Genomic DNA, 7,931 nt, shown 5'->3' with positions numbered 1-7,931 from the left:
ATGTGGTCATTTCACTATTCTATCTTTTCACATTTAAGTTTTTGACATTTTTCCAGAGCAAAGTGTTTTGACCCCCAAATTCTATACATATTTACCTTCACTTTATTAATTTTTAAAATATTTAATATCTTTTGACTTAGAGTTTAGTTTGGTAACAAGTATTATAAGGTAAGAATCTTAGTTTGAATTTTTCAAAATAGTTAGGCAATGTCCCAGCACCATTTAGTGTATAGCCTCTCCCACTGACTTGACATGCCTGCATTGTATATATGAATTATTTAGATCATACCTACCATAAGAAAACTGAAGTGGCTATACTAATAAAAGATAGACTCTAAAAAAGACTACTAGAAATAAAATAACATTTTATAATGGCAGAAGGGTCACTATCAGGAAAATACAACAATTATAAACATGCACCTAACAACAAAGGCACAAAATATATTTAAATCTAACAAAATTGAAAAAAACATACGATTCAACAATAATCGTTGGTGAGTTCAATATTCCACTTTCAATAAGACAGAGCAAGCAGACAAAGTATCGACAAGAAAACATTCGAACATAATAAACTAACTAGACCTAAGAAACATCTGTTGGAACACTCTACCCAACAATAGTAAGATACACATTCTTTTAAGCACACAAGGACCATTCGCCAGGATAGAGCATTGGTAAGTCCTAAAATAAGTCTCAAATTTAAAACGAATCATACAAAGTACATACTCCAACCACAATGGAATGAAATTACAAATTAGTAACAAAGCTGGGAAATACGAGGAAATTAAATAGCCTGATCATAAATAACCAATGAGTCAAAGAATAAATCTCAAGAGAAGTTAGAAAATTCTTTGGAATTAATGAAAACAAACATGTTCTATACCAAAACATGAGATGGGGCTAAAGCATGCATAAAGGGAAATTTACAGCAGAAAATGACTACATGTAGAAAAAAAAAATCAGCCTTTCACTTTAGGAAACTATGGAAAGATCAAACTAAGCCCAGAGCATGGAGAAGAAAATAAAGATTAGAAATTAATTAATTAATAGAAAATAGAGAACATAAATGAAACCAAAAGTTCTTAAAAATGTTTTTTAATTGATAAACCTCTAGCTAGACTGATCAATAAAATAAGACTCAGATTATTAAAATCAAAAATAAAAGGGGACACCATTCTTAACCACCTTACAGAAATAAAAAGGATCATAAGGGAATATTATAAGTAACTGGATGTCCATAAATGAGGTAATCTAATGAAATGGGAAAATTCTGAGAAAAACTACTTAAACTGAATCAGGAAGAAGTAAAAACCATAGTAAAATAGACTGAATTACTCATTTAAAGGCGTCTATGAAAAACATTTAACACCATATTTAATGATAAATGACTGAATATTTTCTCCTAAATCTCCTAAGAGAGGATGTCCACTCTTGTTATTTTTATTCGTCATTGTTCTGGAGGTTCTGTCCAGAAAGGTAAAAGCAAGAAAAAGAAAAAAAAGGTGTCCAGATTGGGAAGCATCAAGTAAAACTGTACTTGGAGATGACATGACCTTATATATAGAAAACCCTAAAGAATCCACTAAATTTATTTAGAATACCCCAAATTTATTCTTCTTTTTCAAAGTTGTCTTGGCTATTCTGAGTCCTTGCATTTGTATATGAATTTTAGGATTCAGCTGTCAATTTCTGCAAAGAAAGCAGCTGGGATTTTGATACAGATCACAATGAATCTGTAGATCTGGGGAGTCTTGCCATTTATTTAGGCCCTTTAAAAATTCTTTTAGCAATGTTTCATAGTTTTCAGTGCACAAGTTTTGCATTTGTACACGCCTTGTTAATGGTCAGCTGATTTTTGAAAAGGGTGCCAAGATAATTCATTAGGGGAAAACACATTCCTGGTAACTAAATATCTAACTACAAAAGGATGAAGTTGCATCCTTTCCCTATACCACACGCAAAATGCAGACTAGAGCATAGCAGGACAGAGATAAAACTATAAAGCTCTTAGAAGAAAATATTGAAACAAATCTTTGTGATTTTAGGCTAGGCATAAACTTCTTAGACAAAATACCAAAAATGCAAGCAACAAAAGAAAAAAATGATTTCATCAAAATTAAAATCTTTAGTGCTTCAAATAATACTTGCAAGAAAGTGAAAAGACAACCCATAGAACTGAGGAAAATATTTGCAAACCATATATCTGATAAAAAAAACTTGTATTAGAATACATAAAGCACTCTTACAACTCAACAACAGAGACAAAACCCAGTTGTAAAAGATTTGAACAGACATTTTTCCAAGAATATATACAAATGTTCAGTAAGCACATAAAAAGATGTTCACCATTGTTATCCATCAGATAAATGCAAATCAAAACCGAAGAGATATAACTTCACACTTTTTAGGATGGGTAGAATCAAAAAGACAGTAAAAAGTGTTATCAAAGATGTGGAGAAACCAGAACTGTCATGCATTGCTGGAGGGAATGTACAGTTGTAGCCACTTGAGAACACGATTTTACAATTCCTCATGGTCTTGTCTTATGACTCAGCAGTTCTATCCTTAGGTATATATCCAAAGAAATGAAAACATATCCGTGCAAAAACTTGTACAGCTCCGCGGCCTCCGGGCGTCTAGGCGGGAGCTCGGCTGCGCGCGCCCCCGCGGTGCATGCAGGGCGCCCTTCTGCTGATCCCAGGCGCTTCCTCGGTCGGAGCGCGGCGTTGCCGAGATTTGGGGGCCGCTGAGACCGAGGGTCTGGCGGCCGCAGGGAAGACCCGGTGAAGGGGCTCCGGCCCGGGAGGTGCTGGAACATGGCGCCGAGCTGCAGTTTGTTTGACAGTTGCCAGACTCTGTTTACACTTCTGGTTCTGCTCAGCCAACTGCCCAGAGTAACCTTCGCGTTTCCTCATTGCACAAGAAGTCCAACGGCGTCTGGGCATGCGGGAAAAGAGGTCTTTACATTAAAAGAAGAAGCAAACTTTTTCATACATAGACGCCTCCTATATAATAGATTTGATTCGGAGTTCTTCACTCCCAGGGACCTAGAAAGAGAGTGCAAAGAACTGTGTAATTATGAAGAAGCCAGAGAGATATTTGTGGATGAAGATAAAACGATGACATTTTGGCAGGAATATTCAATTAAAGGACCAACCACAGAATCAGATGCCAACAGAGAGAAAATCGATGTTATGGGCCTTCTGACTGGATTAATTGCTGCTGGAGTATTTTTGGTTATTTTTGGATTACTTGGTTACTATCTTCCTATCACTAAGTGTAACAGACAAAGACATCCAGGTTCTTCAGCCACATACGTGGGGGGCAGGCATGCTTCCTCCATCATTTTCAGAAGACCTGAGGAGGCTGTCTTTTCTCCATCACCACCTTCACCAGAGGACACAGGATTACCGTCTTATGAACAGGCAGTGGCACTGACTAGGAAACACAGCGTTTCACCAGACCCACCATATCCTGGGCCAGCAAAAGGATTTAGGGTATTTAAAAAGTCTATGTTGCTCCCATCTCGCTAAGCCCATTTTGCCATCTTGGTGGCATGGAAGATTCAGCTCACTTGAGTGGTTTGTGTTCCCTGAACCAGAAAGGACGCGTCAACTCAGCCCTCCATGACAAACGGGAGGGAGCAGAGGAGGAGTGAGCACGAGTACTACACTGCAGAAGTTCTGCCAGCATCTTGGGCCTGAACCTGATCATCATCAGCTTGTTAAGAAACGCTGACTCCATATCCTTTCAATTAAGCAGAGAAGACTATTTTTGTTTATTTTAATGGTTCAAAAAAATCTGTGTCATGGATGTCAAAGATTGAACTGGTGAAATATCTGGATCCTGCGTACAAATAAGGGATGGAGATTTCTTGTGTTGAGTATTTTAAAAAGTAAGAGTTTCTAATCATTAGATTATCCCAAGTCATTATACTGGACCCATTCTTTACTAGCATCACTTTTTGGGTTGGTAATACTTCACAGAATTTGACATTTCAGTGTAAATTGGTGGCCTTAATATGATCACTTGGTTTTAAATTTTAAATTATTGCATAGCATTCATATTTTGTAGGTTTTAGTTGTTAACTATTGTTATCAGTCATCTTTTATTGTAGAGAGTGGGGTCGGTAGTCTTTAAAAAAAAACACCTACTTGCTAGGGAGTTAGGTCTTCAGTGGGTGCAATATTGCAATGGCAAGACTTGAAAGGGTTGTTATTGTAGCAAATAAATAAGTAGGCCTGAAATCTAGGAGCGACTAGAACTTGATAAAGTTGTCCATGTTACTGACAAGTAGAAATACCCATTTTCATTGCTGAATTACCTATATATAACTATTATGTATCTTGAAATTTTGTTAAGGCTTGATAAATAATAGTTTGAAAACATAAATTACTTTCCTGGTATTAAAATTATACTGATTACAGTTACCAGCAACCCACTGTACATCTTAATGTCTGGACAAAACACCCTAAGTCATTATTTTACCCTATACTGCTAATCCTATATATGACCAGTCTCACCTTAAGAATGTAGTAGAGTATAAGCTATAAACCTTCGGAGTGAGTGTGGGACCAAAGTTCTGTTAGTAGGTGTGTATATATCTGTGAATTTGTTTCCTCTTTGTAGGAGCTCAAGAAATAACATACCCCTGAGAAATAGAACATTGTGTTTTGTTTTTGCCAGTATTGCATTTTCCTATTATTTAAGACCACTTGTGAAATTGCATTTTGTTTTATAATTTTCATTAGGGTAAAACTAAAACCCACATGCATTTGATAAGCCTTTCCAAATTAAATGTTTAGAAAGTATAAATCATTACAGTATGTGACAGTGTATGTGTCTCTTTTAAGACAACATGATCTCAAGTCAGATAAAAGCAAGGCCTTAATCATCATAGACTGCCAGAGACTTTATTGTTTCAGAGTCTTGGCATCTCTTCAGTTGTTTGTCATAAAGCAATCATCTAGCAACATTTAGATATAAGGGAAAGTTGCCTTTTTAAAGCCACCTACATTACCTATAAAAATTTTACTCTTAGTCATACCTTGGCCTTACAGAACACATTTTCTCATGTAACTTTGCACTTTGCACTTACTTTAATCTTCTTTAAAAGGTCAGAGGCAAACTCTACTCACTTTGTAACAGTCAGACTAAGGCATGGAAGGATAAACTTGCCCCAAATCTAGAATGTTGGTGAGAGCTAGGTTTAGAATGAGCAAGCACATTTTCCTAGGCCCATCTTGTACCTATAGATCTGTGTAACAGTTGACCCAGAAATCCACGTTAAAGTATCTTTAAGTTGTTTTGTGGAATCCCCAAGTGAGTCTGAAGCCCTCTTAAAGCTGCTAGAACATTCGTCTATGCTATTCTGCCTTCCTTAGAGGCCTGGCCAGATACTGCAGCGGTTACCATCAGACCCTCACCAGATCAGAGGGATACGCCAAACATGCAGTCTCTCTGGAGCTTTGGAAAATCTGAGTGGTCTCAGGGTGGTCCACCTGCCAGGATGAACCCCCAGTGCCGTCCCCTTCACAGTTTATCACTTTGAGACGTAGACTGCTCTATTTAGGCCGGACTTAAAATGTCCACACACACACACTACACTGATTCAAGCAAATTAAGAGAGAAGGTGCAGTGGTTCTCCACCAGAGTTCCCCTTCGTCTAAAATGAGAGCCCAGGTAGTCTCTACCTCCTGGGAAACCTCCTCTGCAACACCCCCAGTAAACGATGTCCCATCTCTGCTTATCCAAGGTCAGTAACAGGGACCCCCCTCCTGAGGAAGGTTATCTCTCGTTGCTAGAAAGTTCCTGGACACACTGCATCAAAGGCTGCCTCCCAAACGTGGTTCCTTACGGTGGGCCTCATCAGGCTAAGGACACTTGTCTATTTCCTCCCCCTCTGAGTAGAACTAAATTGTCTTTTAGTGACATCTCTGTACAGTGCTGATGTTGTCTTTCACCTGGGCTGCCGCTGAGCCCACACATCCTTTTCATGGTGGTCGGATAGTCAGTCATGATTTGCCTTTTTGAGGGAGAGGAGCGTAATGATTAGGCTGTCACTCTGTGTGATGTCATTGTGTCATGAGTTTTTTTAATTCATATTAAAATGGGCTCTCATTCCCACTCTGTGAAGTCACTCGGGCCCCTCACTCTGCCTTACAGCACTTGTGACATCCCTCCCAGAGGGACTTTGAAATGTGATGAGCTTCTCCTCACATTCCTATCAGCTATACATCCAGAGCCCCAAGGAGAAAGCCTACCCTTGAGCAGAACACCTTTCCACTGCCTGTGTCATCTACAGGCCCCTTCACCTCTTGGTTTTTTGAAGTCTTACTTGTAAAATCACAAAGGTTCTATGAATTACCATCTGAGGCAGAGCAAGGTTAAGAAGAATTTGTCTTTGCTTTTATTTTTCCCACCTGGAGTGCCTTCCCTCTCCTCTCCATAGGTCCCAAGTCCCCTTGCCCTTCAGGCCCACTGACAAGGAGCCTTCCCTGATTCCCTAGTCCACACAAATCTCTGCCTTTCCAACTGTGGGATCCTTAGGCTCAGTGCCAAACACCCTGGCTATCTCTTAGGTTAATCTTGTCCTTCAAGCCAATCTCAGAATGTGGGCCTCTTGCCCTCCTGTGCCAGCCCACAGGTACATTCCACGGGAAATGGCTACTTGACTAAGGCATGGATACGGAGGGCTAGATGGAAGGGCCAGTTAGGGTGCCCCTCTGCCTCCACCCTGCTCTCTTCCACAAGAGAGCCTGAAGCCTGCCCCTCAGGTCGCAAGATTCTGTACGTGACCTCACTGGGTATCGATGACCTCACTGTTGCCGTGGCAGCGTGACTACGCAAACCCAGTGTTCTTGGAGAAGCACTCCTACCAGTTTGAGACCAGATAGCAGTCTGGCTGCCTGAGAATGTCTCACCAGATCTATATCCAGTGTAACTTATTCTCTGTGCCCTGGGAGGGCTGCGCTGCAGGTAGGCCGAGGCGGGACATCTGTACAATCTGTACAAGAGTCATTGGTGGGCACACAGCCTCACATGGCTGTCACATGGCTTCTCCTTTCGGACTGGCCCTCAACAAGTCAGAACTTCCCCAGCTGTTAACTAATACCTGTGTTCCTGCTCACTGCTGAGGGCAAGTGAAGTGTCATCCCTGGGCAAGCACTGAGAAATTTCCTAATGTTTATAAATGTAGCCTTGCCTTCACTTTTGGGCTACAAATGCTTCCTTCCAGACCCTTGGGGAAATGGCAAGTGAATGATCCTGACGTAGGAATGAGGCTGGCCTGTTCTAGGACCAGCAGAAAAGCCAGTGTGGTGATTGGCCTCTTAGCAAAAGTCAAGAGCATTTTTGTGTAAACGGAGCAGTTTGAGGAAGAGCTGTTGAGGGACACTCATAACCTCACCTTCCAACCTGGGCCCCTTCACCATGCTGTCCACATGGGAGCCCTCAGACACATCCCAGACTGAGCCTCTGAGTAGGGGGAAAAAGGGTGTCATACCGATGGGAAGAGCAGAAGAGCCAAGGGGAGTGATAAAGGGAAACTGAGACCTAACGGCTGAGGAAAAGACGTCCCAGAGGTTGCGCTGATGTGGGCCTAGACTAGGTACCCACATTCTGGCCTGAGCCTCCTGGTCACTCTGCTTTGGGATTTGCCTTTTTCAAATCTACATGGAAGTATCAGAGGGCTAGAGCTCAGCGTGGTTGAAAAAGGCAACACAGATGGGGCTCAAAGGGAGAGGGGTTCTTAACTGATTCGTGTAAGATTATTTTTTCCAAAACTGGAAAGGTATTTCCACTAAAACTGCCTCAGAAGTGACAGACTTTAACAAATGTTTCCTCTGTTGTGGACGGGAGAGATGGAGGGGATCCTGATTGCATTGCAATCATTTTCAGGTTGAGTTTTCTCTGAGAATGGGGAACAGATT

The 7,931-nt window shown here is 40.8% G+C and overlaps 1 pseudogene; it reads left to right on the top strand.

Moving 5' to 3' along the window:
* Positions 1 to 2,703: 2,703 nt before the first annotated feature.
* LOC140846989 (transmembrane gamma-carboxyglutamic acid protein 4 pseudogene) lies at positions 2,704 to 3,533 on the top strand (annotated as a pseudogene).
* The last annotated feature ends 4,398 nt before the right edge of the window (positions 3,534 to 7,931 follow it).

Source organism: Manis javanica, chromosome 17, assembly GCF_040802235.1.
Source record: "Manis javanica isolate MJ-LG chromosome 17, MJ_LKY, whole genome shotgun sequence".
NCBI classification, from domain to species: domain Eukaryota; kingdom Metazoa; phylum Chordata; class Mammalia; order Pholidota; family Manidae; genus Manis; species Manis javanica.
Note: the sequence above shows the minus strand (reverse complement) of the source record. Positions and strands in the feature narration are given on the sequence as shown.